The following is an 11534-nucleotide window of genomic DNA, read 5'->3' as shown; positions in this document are numbered from 1 at the left end:
AGGCACCACAAAATGGAGGGCAGCCCAGAAAAAGGGAGGACCTCACCAAAGAAAAGCTAAAAACACTACCATATGAACAGAAATGCATGCTTCTTACTCCAAATGGAGGACATTTTGGAAATCTTCCTAGACCAAAGGTAGACATGGCCTGGAACAGAAATAGAAACCCATGTTTCTTCCACATGCCCCAAATGGAGGACACTTTGGAATTCTTCCTTAGCAGAAGGTAGAAATGTAGGACATGGCCTGAAAAAGGAGGACATCTGGTCCAGGGTGAGTGGGTGTCCCCACCATAAAGGAGGTCAAGGCACCACCAAATGGCCGACAGCCCAGAAAGGGTAGACCTGACCAAAGGAATGCTAAAAACACTTGTATGAATAGAAACCCATGTTTCTTCCACATGCTCCAAACAGAGGACACTTTGGAAATCTTCCTGGGCAGAAGGTTGGAATATGGGGCATTTCCTGGAAAAGGAGGACATCTGGTCCAGAGCTCTTGCCGAAGAGGAAGCCAAGCTACTGCAGAATGGAGGGCAGCTCAGAAAAAGGGAGGACCTGACTAAAGAAAAACTAAAACACACACTAGTATGGGTAGAATTTGAAGATATAGCCATGTTAGTCTGTACAATCAGTATGTAGAGAGACCTTGTAGCCCCTTTGGAGACCATCTGAAAGAAAACAGTTGGCAGCATGAGCTTTCCTAGACTTCAGCCTACTTCCTCAGATGCATTTTGCATCCCTTGTTCTATGCTTCTGAGGAATTATGTGCATCTGAGGGAGCAGGCTGAAGTCTAGGAAAGCTCCTGCTGCCAACTTCTTTCTTTCAGTGAGTCTCGAAGGGGCTACAAGGTCGCATAAATAGAAACCCATGCTTCCTTCCACATACTCCAAAGACTTCTTCCTGGAATTCTTCCTGGGCAGAAGGTTGGAAGGGATGTAGGACATGTCCTGGAAAAGGAGGATGTCTGGTCAGCCGGATTTGAGCCTGGGCATGCTTTTTCTGCATTGGGGTTGGCCCAGTAAATCGATCCCTCTTGGGAGGGGGCAAGGGATCTGGACTCTTCTAGTCCAGAATTGAGACCAAGGGATGGCTTTGCAAAAAGCAAAGGGGAGGGGGCTTTCTTTCCCTAATATGGCAACAGGAAGCAGGCGGGACTTGAGCCTCCATCCAGGCGGAGGAACCAGATCAGGAGGAGGAGGAGGCCAGTTGTGCTGATGAAGTGGAAGAGCTGGTTTGGACTCTGGCAAGCGCCTTCTTCTCCTTCCTCCTCCTCTTTTTCTCTTTGCAAGAAGCTGCTCCCAGTTTCCTTGCTTGCTGGTTGTGCAATCTCTTGGCTCTCAGCAGCAGCAGAAGACAAGGCAGCAGCCTGCTGGCTCCTGTTGCAGGAGTTGGTTGTTGTTGTTGTTGCTGCTGGGCTTTCCAGCCTCCTCCAGCTGTGATCTCAGACCCGGTGTGACTCAGAGGCTTGCAATCCTGAGACTGCAACGTGCGGTTGGTGGAGAGAGAGGGAGGAATAAATCAGGATCTGCTGGGAGAGAAACAAAAAAAAAAAGGGGGAAAAAAAGAGACTGGGATCTTCCCAACCAGGGAAGGAATCCACTTGCAAGAGAAGAGGATCTTTGGACCAAGTGAGGGATCCAGTGGGGAGAAGGAGAGAGGCTGGAGAGAAAGGAGAAGGCAGTAGTGTCTTCTGTGCGCAACGTTGGCCCTCCCTGCAAGGAAACTTCCTGCTTGCCTCCTTTGGGAGGGCTCTGATCCGCTTTTGCAGCCACTGGGATTGGGGTCCCAGGTGAGAAGGAGGCCTGAGGACCCCTCTGGTGGGGCTTGGGAGCCTGGGATGGAGGAGGAGGTAAGTTTGCAAGGGTCTGCTTCCCTTCCCTTCCCTGCAAGGGCTCTGGCGCCTCGCGGGGGGCGTTTGTTTGTGAGTTTGGCAACCTTGGGCTCCTTCCTCCTCCTCTGCAATCTGCCAAGAAACCGCAGCCCTCTCTCTGAGCTCTCTCTCTTTCTCTGCGTGTGTGTGTCCTCCTTTTCCAGGACCCGTCCTCCTTTTCTCCAGGAGTCATTCCAAAAAAGGGTCCTCCCTTTGGAGCAGGGTGGATTGCCATTTACAGCACTGTTGGCCAGCTTTCATTTTTGATCCTGTCCTCCATTTTTTGCTGGGTTTGTCCTCCATTTTGCAGCCCCCGGCCCTCCTTTGCGGGGGAGGACATCTAGGCTGCGTCCGCACTGCAGAATTAATCCGGCTTGACGCCACTTTTTAATTGCCACGGCTCCATGCTATGGATTTCTGGGAATTTTTTATGATGATGATGATGATTATTGCATAGAATTGGATAGGACAGAATCCTAGAGTTGGAAGAGTTGCAGGAACACAGTATCAAAGCACCCCAAAATTATTATTATTGTTATTACTATTATTACCTATTACAGGAGCAGCACTGCCTTCTGTTTAGACTGCATCTGCGCTGCAAAGATACTCCAGTCTGACCCTCCTGGGCCACCTGTGTCGGGGATGCTTGGACTGAGAGTTCCTGCATGGCCCTTGAGGTCTCTTCCAACTCTGTGAGTCTGTTATGATTCAGTTTAACTGAGTCTGGCTCAGTGCTGCGAATTTCTGTGTGAGGCCTTCTCTGTCAGAGAGCTCTGGTGCGACAACAAACTATCATTCTCCCAGGATTCCAGAACATGGAGCCCTGGCAGTTCAAGTGATGCCAACCCGGATTATTTCTGCAGTGCGGCTGCAGCCCTGGTCTCCCTGATTCCAGGAAGAAAGCAAGGTTGGGGTTGAAGGAAGATAGATTGCAGAATGTAAAAAAAAAGTGGGTTTGGGCCAACTTCTCTCCCCCCTCTTTCCAACTTTTTTGGGATGCTTTTTTCTCTTTGCCCTCCCCTTGCATAAGGCCTTGCGTTGCTTTTCTTTGGGCAGCTACGCACTTGGCTGACTGCAGAGAGGTTTCCTCCCTTCCCAGCTGGGAAAACCCCAGGCTTTGTTGTTGTGTGTGCCTTCAAGTCTTTTCCAAGGCAAGGTTTCTTCAGAGGAGGTTTGTCTTTGGTCATCCTCTGAGGCTGAGAGAGTGTGACTTGCTCAAGGCCACCCAGTGGGTTTCCATGGCGCAAGATTCCCAGTGTCCTAAATCAACACTCAAACCATTGCACCTTACTCTGTAATCAGAGTACAGAGTACTCTGAAGGGGAAAATTTCCCCTTGCCCCCATTGCCAGATAAGCTGAGAGAGAAGAGAGAGGAGGCTTGTTTCTTTTGGGTTGTCAGATGGCCTTCTTCTCTGACATAAATCCTGATTTTTAAATCTTTGCCAAAATCCAGTTCTTTCTCTGTCTGTCGCGTACACACACACATACATTGCCATTGCAACAAGGTTTTAACCCTTTGGGACCTTAAGTTTGATTAATGATAAATGCTTAATGATCACTTTTAGCCAATGATTCCCATACTTTGGTCCTCCGGGTGTTTTGGACTTCAGTAACCAAAAGTCCTGGCCAGGTTCAGGCCACAATCAAGTATTCTGGGAGCTGGAGTCCAAAACATCTGGAGGACCAAAGTTTGGAAAACACTGCTTTAACCCTTTGGGCACTTCTCTCCCATTAAAGAGAAATATCAGGGTGTCAAAGGGTAGGAAGAAGCTAGGCCAGATTTCCTCTTCTCCATTTGCTTTCTTTTGCTCTTACTTAACTGGATCAGATTATTCTGGGACTCCATACTTTTTCAAGCCCCTTTCCAGTCATTTGGGAATTCAGGATTTTTAAATGTTCCTGTGCTTTTGGTTACTTTTCCCCACGCTACACGTCTCTTACTAGGTTTGAGTTTGCTGGCCAGAAGACTCCTTTATTTTGGACACTGACCTAAACTGCATCTGCACTGCAGTAATAATCCAGTTTGACAGCACTTTTATCATGGAGCCATGGCAGTTAAAGTGCTGTCAAACTGGATTATTTCTGCACTGCAGATGCAGCCGCAGTCCTGCATTTGCTTTGCTACGTCTAGAAAGCTTTGTGCAGGAATTCAGATTGCAGAAGACTAGGGTTTTTCTCCTCCTCCTTCTCCAGGATTGTTATTTAAGGCACACAATGTGTGGGCGCTTTTATGCATGAGCCTGGCAGACTTCCGTGGCGAACCTGTAGAATGTGTTTTTTGTGGGTAGTTTTCTCTGGATTTGCTGGTGTTCCGAGATTGTCAGGGCAAGAGGAGAGGGATGAGAAAAGAGAGGATGGAGGTGATGTATTTGCAAAAGCTCAGGTGACTTCCTGGAACCCAGAAGCCTGATCTCATTTTGCTCCATTGCAGAAGTGGCTGTAATGTTGAAAGCGATGCGTAACCATGCTCAGGAGTGACTGGCCAGGGTGGATGGCATACTTGTCACTGGTGACATCATTGGAGCTCTTCTGGTTCCAGTGGAAATCTGTGACAGCTTTGCTATTAACAAGAGGAGCATAATTGCTCCTTGTACCTGACAGTCTTGTCTGCTAGAAGTATAAATGTTGTGTCCCTGAGATGGGCAGCCTCTAACAGAACTTTTCTACCTGGTGTTTGGAGACTCGAGGAAAGGTCAGGTTGGCTTTACTTCCAGGAGAATTCTTAATCCTTTCTTGCCTAGCAGGAGACACATTATTGTGTGTGCTACTTTTCGACAGAGGCATTTAATTCCAGTTCTTAGGGCATGGGGTGGGGTTTGATTTTACATATTGGCAGCATGGACTCTGGAACAGGGATGGGCTGGCTTGATCTCCTGCACAGGAGTTGGCTGAACTTCCCCTGAAATTATCTGGGGAAATTGGATCAGTAAGGAGTTGAGCCTCCTTGAGAATTACCGATCAGAAATACACTAAATAATCAAGCACCAAGGCGGCATCTACACTACAGAAAGAGTCCAGTTTGACACCGCTTTAATTGCCGTGGTACAGTGCTATGGAATTCTGGGAACTGTAGTTTGTTATGGCACCAGAGTCTGCTGACAGAGAAGGCTAAATATCTCACAAAGCTACAAATCCCAGAATTCCACAGCATTGAACTATGGCAGGTAAAGTGGCGTCAAACTGGATTATTTCTGCAGTGTGGATACAACCCAAGAAATATTAAGATGGCAGTTGTTGCATCCTCCCAGAGGGCAATAAAGACCCCTTTAAATAAAGGGCAATAAAGACTCCTCTACATACTTACTTGGGAGTAAGCTGCACTGAGTGCATGGAGGGCACTTCCAGTACACATTGCATGGGTAAGAGTCTTCAAATTTACAAATGTTTGAATGATAATGGATGAGGAAAGTAATTTGCCCACCCCCTGCAAGTTGGTAAAATTAACAATAGCCTGCCTGCCAATGCTGACTCCTCACACCTTAAAAACAGTTTCAGGGGTCCTGTTTGGTAGGGCATATTATCAGGTCCTGTTGTTTCCTATGTGCAGTATTACATCCTTATCCATGGTTTTGCTTTCTGTGGTTTCAGTTACCAACAGTCAGACATGGTCCGAAAATATTGTGTAGTCGTTTTTGGTCTCATGGTTTCAGTTCCCCGCTGTCAATTGTGGTCCAAAAATATTACGGGTATAGGATTCAGTACTATATGTGGTTTCAGGCATCCATTGGGGGGTCTTGGAATGTATTCTCTGCCAATCGGGGGGGGGGGGGAGGCTACTGTATGGATGACTTTTGCTCCTGCCTTGTACAGACTTTGAAAACTGGACATTATCACACAGGAGGAATTTCTCTTAATTTTGAATGAAAAGAAAGTGGGGCCAGTACGCATTCATGTGAATTCGCTAGTTCAGCAAATTTACGTAAATTCGAATTGCGTTCAAACTGACTTCCCATTGTCCAAAAATAGCTTGCCGTTGCCCGAAATTGTGTGTGATCACCTCTCATGCAATAATGTGAAACCCTATGATTGCGTTCGGACTGACTTCCCATTGTCCGAAATTGCATGGGTTAGTCTGTCACGCAATAACGTTAAACCCCATGATTGCATTCGGATTGCCATTGGATTATACTTCCAATTTCCTTTGTCTGATAAACTCCATCCATTGGGTTTAATTGATGCTGGTTTATTGCAAGTAGCGTAGGGGGAACTACACAGGAACTACACATGGTTTCTTCCTCCATAATATATTGAGAAATTGGTGGTGATACTGAAGCTCAATGTGTTTTGAAATAATTTTTATTAAAATACCCCCTCCACACACACAACCCCCCCTGAAATTTTACATCACTTTTTGAAACAGCAAACAAAATCTAGTGTTTCCACCAAATAATTTTGGGCTACAATTTAACCATAATAGTTGATACACTGCGGTGACCTCCTTATGAGACTATTGCAATGCAGAAACCATATCATTCCAGTTTTGATCTAAATTCAAGGGGCTAAAAGTGACGTTTAATACACCAAATGACCTTCTATACACGATGGAGTATTTCTCCCTATATGTGCCTGTCCAAGGGCCAAGACTTGCTGGAGGGTCGCTCCTCTTTGTCCCATTAGTGGGGTCAATCCAGTGTGTGAAGATATGATAGAAGACCTTCTTTGCTGTGGCACTCTGGTTGTGAAATGCTCTCCCCTCAGAGACAGATGCTGGTTTCACCCCAATGCCAAATCAAATCATGCTTTTTATTAAAGCCTTTGAGGCCTTATTGACTTTTAAACATACATGCACATGATTTAAATTATTGCCTTTAAGCTGTTTCAACTTGTTGACTTATTTAATGTGTTTTTATCCCATTTATACTATGTTATTGTTCTGAAATGTCGATATTGTGCTATTTATACACCATCCTGAGAGCCTACACTAAATCATGGGACAGACATAGTTTAATCAAATAAATAAATAATAAGCAGGCACCTATCTACCCCAGCTAGCATAGTAGGTCTTATGAGAGCTGGATTATAAAAGTCTGGAGGGCACCAAGGTTGTCTACCCCATAATTATGAAATCAGTAGAGTTTTAAAACTATTTTACAGAGCCCTGGATTATTTGAGCTCAAAGGAATCAAGCTTCCTTGGAAGGTAATTTGCTGACTAGTCCTGATCTCCTGCAGCATGCAGTTTAGGAGGAGGGTTTAGAAATAGGAACACAGGAACCAGTGCTCTGCAGGAAGAGGGATCTTGGATCATGTGAGCTCTTGAAGTCATGCACTGGAGATGCACTTCATTTGTAAAAACATGAACCAATAAAATATTTTTTTAAAAGTTGTTGCATGTTCTGCATTGCTAGTTTTGTCAGAATTTTAAAATAAGATTAGCACCTGTCTAATCAGTGTTAATTAGACTCGAGCAGTTAAAGTGAGATGTTTATTTCTTATATTTTTGCAGTGGAATCCTAGGTGTGTCTGGGGTTCAGCAGGGCTTATTTCCATATAACTGGGTAATGGATTGTGGCCTTAGTGACCTCTGAACTGACCTTTACATTGGGAATTTATATGCTTTCTTCCTTGTTTCAGACATGATTTGAAAAGGTACAACTGTAACACAGTGTTATTATTTTAATTATATTAAGATTTTAGTAAATATAATATATATTATTATATAATATTGAGAGCCAGCATGGTATAGTGGTTTGAGCATTTGATTGCAACTTTTGAGAGCAGGGTTCAAATCCCCACTCAGCCATGGGAACCCAAGAGTCACACTTTTTCAGTCAAGGTCCTCTGTACAAATCTTGCCAAGAAAATCCTGTGATAGGTTCGCCTTAGGGTTGCCATAAGTTGGAATTGACTTTAAGGCACCCCTTGAAAAACCCAATAATCAAACGCTGTATTAAAAGCATATGGTAGAAGTAATCACTGGGTACAAGCCCCTTCCTCAGCAACCAACATTGCCAAAACCTGCTTGATTTTTTAAAGTTTGTCACCTGTCTTTGAGGAATGAGGAAGAGAAGAAGGTTTGCCTTCTTAGATGTGATTACGTAGTTCCCTGATAAGAAGAAATAAGAGTTGTTGCAAACTCCACAGGCTTCAGGCCTCTGTTACCAAAGAATGAACTTGATGACAGCCTGACTGAATGTGTGGGTGGCTGGTATGATGCCTGAATGACAGAAAGAGTCCAGCTTTGTATGGCCCAATGGCATGCTTTAGTACTAATTACAGGAAACTCCTGTGATTAAAGGAGATAAGCCAGAGTGGGCAACCCTGCAGGGAGTCTTGCGCTGAGGGTTGAATGGACTGCCAAAAAATGAGACAAAAAGTGACTAGAAGTCCACTTCTGTTTTGTTTTGTTTTTTGGTTTGTTTTTGAAAAAAACAAGTATTTTTGATACTAATCAACAAAGGACTGCGTGCCAACTGTTTAAATGCATATAACTGGTCCTTGATGTTCCCAGGGGCCCCTCCACACTACACAGTTATAGCACTGTAAATCCACTTTAACTATCATGGCAACATCCTTAGAAATGCTGGGATCTGCAGTTTAGGGAACAACATTTAGAAATATCAGCTAAAGAGCTGTAGTGCCTTACAAACTATAAAGTCCAGGATTCCATAGGATTTGAAGTGAAATCATGCTCTAAGTGTGAAAGGGAGTGTGTTAAGGCCCCGGAGTTCAGTGTATTAAGGCGCTGCAATTGTCTAAACACTCTGGCTTGCCATTTTTTCTGGCCATAAAAAAATAATCTATTGCAATAGATTATTTTTTATGGCCAGGAAAATGGCAATCCAGTGTGTTTGGACAACTCCAGGGCCTTAACAATAATATTGGAGATGTGCATGTAGCCCCAGGATCTCACTTTGGCCAACTGCTGTGATCAGACAAGAATGTAACTTTTATTTAGAAAGATACCTGGTGGTTAATGAAGGTAATTGTGGAGTCATTGGGATTGACTAGGGTTTGGCAAGACTGTTGCTTTGCTGTGAACCTTCAGCACAGTCAACACAAACCTGAACTTAATTTCTGGGGAGTTGGTGTATCTGATCTACCTGTGCAGTTTTAGCCTAGGTGGGAAACAGTGTTACAGTGCATTTTCAGTCTATCTGCATAATCATGATGGTTGAATTAAATTAAGGCAACATACTTCCTGAATTAAAAAAAAGTTTACATTTTCAAATAATTGACTTAAATCAAGTTCTTAAGTTTGTAATTCATGCATACAAGACTGTATACATATTTGTTAGTGCGATGATGAAAACATCGATTTTGTAATTCAATAAAACCTTTCTATTTCATGGGAGGATATCACAAACTATCTAGTCATGCAATATACACGTCTTTTGCACTGTACAGCAGAGAGAAAGGGAGGTATTAACTGAAGCTAAATAGTGTGTGTATCCCTTGTTTCAGGAGTGAGAATTGTGCATGCAGTGGGGTGCCTTGTACCGTCGGCCCTTCTTATACACTGATTTTTAATACACGGATTCAAGCATACATGGTTTGAATATGTTTAAAAAAAAAGTATAAATTTCAAATCTCAAACCTTGATTTTCCATTTTTTTATAAGGGACACCATTTTGCTATGTCATTATATTTAATGGGACTTGAGCATACACGGATTTTGTTATTCAAGGGGGATCTTGGAACCAAACCCCAGCATATAACAAGGGTCCACTGTATTCCCCCCATCCTTCTGAGCCTTCAGATGGCACTGACCGTTTTATTTAGGCAGGTAAGGTCCAAAGCACAGTGCAGAAATAATCCAGTTTGCTTTAACTGCCCTGGCTCACTGCTAGGGAACCCTGGGAATTGTAGTTTATTGTGGCACCAGAGTTATCTGACAGAGAAGGCTAAATGTCGCACAAACTCCAGTTCCCAAAATTCCCTAGCATTGAGCCAAGGCAGTTAAAGCAGTCACAAACTGGATTATTTCTGTACTGTGTTTTGAAACTTAATCATGTGGCAAAAGGGTGTTTGAAAGTGGTGTGCTGTGTTTTTATCTTTCATCTTTTAATTATGTTTTACATTGATTTAACTATGTGGTGTTTTAACAGAATTGTTTAATTAAATTTTTTTTTATAAAATAAGATCTTGGCTGCATTTCTGATTTAATTTTATTGTAATCCACTTTGGGTCCCATAGTGGGGTATAAATTAAATAAATATATAAAATTTGTTATAAAATTAGTTTTGAATTTGAAAGTAAGCCATTTTTGTAAATATTTTCTATAACAGAAATATTAAAGGACTGTCATCTTTTTGCTGAAATAAAAAAATAGTGTACCAATCTGGTACTGGGGTCAAACAGTGCAGGTTCTAGATCTAGACTAAGCATCTGTGTATCTAATCAGGAATTTTGTTCAAGTAGCATTTGTTGGTGACCAGAAAAGTTATAAGAGTACAGTACAGTAATTGAATGCCCCCCCAAATATTTTATGTATAAAATCGTTTTTTTCACTAAATGAAGGATCCTCATGGAGACACATGCATAAACACAGAGCAGTTTACACCTCAACACGACTGAGGAGTACATGAAGTTGTGAAAAACAGGCACAGAGTTTTAAAACTTTTAAAAGTTGTTTGGCCCAGCTGTTGATGGAGGGCTGAAACAGAAATGTAAATTAAAAACAAAAACAAATGCATTTTTAAATGAAGCATTTTATAGCCCTTGCAAAAGATATTGTAGTGTCTTGTCTAAAACATATGAAGCAAGGAACTTGGTGAGGCCTAAATTGTTAACCTGTGTACATGGTAATTTTTGCAGAATGTTCTTAATTGGTTTCTCTGGGGAGGTAGCCACATTAGTCTGTTGCAGCAACATCATCAACAACAAAAACCCTATACTGATATCTAAAAGCCTTACAGATTTCTAGTAGCATATACTTTAAGTAGATGAGAATGCATTTCACCAGATGCGTAAAGGGTTATCCTAAATTAGCAGGAGGGACATAGATACTATATAGAAAATAAATAAACTTTGTCATTGAGGGAAATGGAATGCAACCCCTAAAAACAACGTGTGAATGTAACCATTATGAACAGATTGATGCTGATTTCCTGCAGTATTGGTGCTATATTGTGATAAAAGATTTTATGATGCTTTGTTTCAGTGTATTGTCAATACTACTTTATGAGTGGTCACTGTAATTTTTTTGGTGCCATTCATTACACAAAAGGTATGGTGGTTATCATAGAAAATAATTTTAGGCATTTTATGTCCCTGTGATAGCATACATTTTTGGTATGTATAGCTATTGATGCATATTAGGCATCTGATGAAGTAGACTGTACAGTAGTTCAAAAGTCTGTGCACTAAAAATGGGTTGAAATGTCTTACAGATGCTGTTGGAGGTGTTTTTAATGTACTGCACCACCATTCAAATAGAACTTATCCTTTTAAAATTCTTTTCTGTAGGAATGAAGTACCTGTTTAATTTCTGCTGAAGTTTCAGTGAGAATTTAAAACTCTTAATTTTTGATACTTACAATACCAGTTGTGTTCATGTAGCTCACTTTTTCAGTAAATTGGTTCTTTTAATAGGAGGGGGGGTCTCTCTAGGCATCTGGAGGTCCACCAATGTGACTCTGAGGTCGGCCTCCAGTGGAATTTGGCCATAGAGTTGCACTGGAGGACCTCCAGGTGCCTAGCGAGACCACCTCTCTAGGCATGT

General features: G+C 42.5%; 1 protein-coding gene across 3 annotated transcripts in view; it reads left to right on the top strand.

Moving 5' to 3' along the window:
* The first annotated feature begins 1167 nt into the window (after positions 1–1167).
* The window catches only part of MIDEAS (mitotic deacetylase associated SANT domain protein), a 64550-nt gene continuing 54183 nt past the window's right edge, over positions 1168–11534 (top strand). For all 3 annotated transcript variants that reach the window (XR_006103779.1, XM_042465993.1, XM_042465978.1), the window contains exon 1: positions 1168–1849. The gene's annotated coding sequence lies outside the window, so the exon portion shown is untranslated. The remainder of the gene's footprint in view (positions 1850–11534) is intronic.

This window comes from Sceloporus undulatus, chromosome 1 (assembly GCF_019175285.1).
Source record: "Sceloporus undulatus isolate JIND9_A2432 ecotype Alabama chromosome 1, SceUnd_v1.1, whole genome shotgun sequence".
Taxonomy (NCBI): Eukaryota; Metazoa; Chordata; class Lepidosauria; order Squamata; family Phrynosomatidae; genus Sceloporus; species Sceloporus undulatus.
The sequence above is the reverse complement of the archived record's forward strand: the minus strand, read 5'-3'. Positions and strand labels throughout refer to the sequence as shown.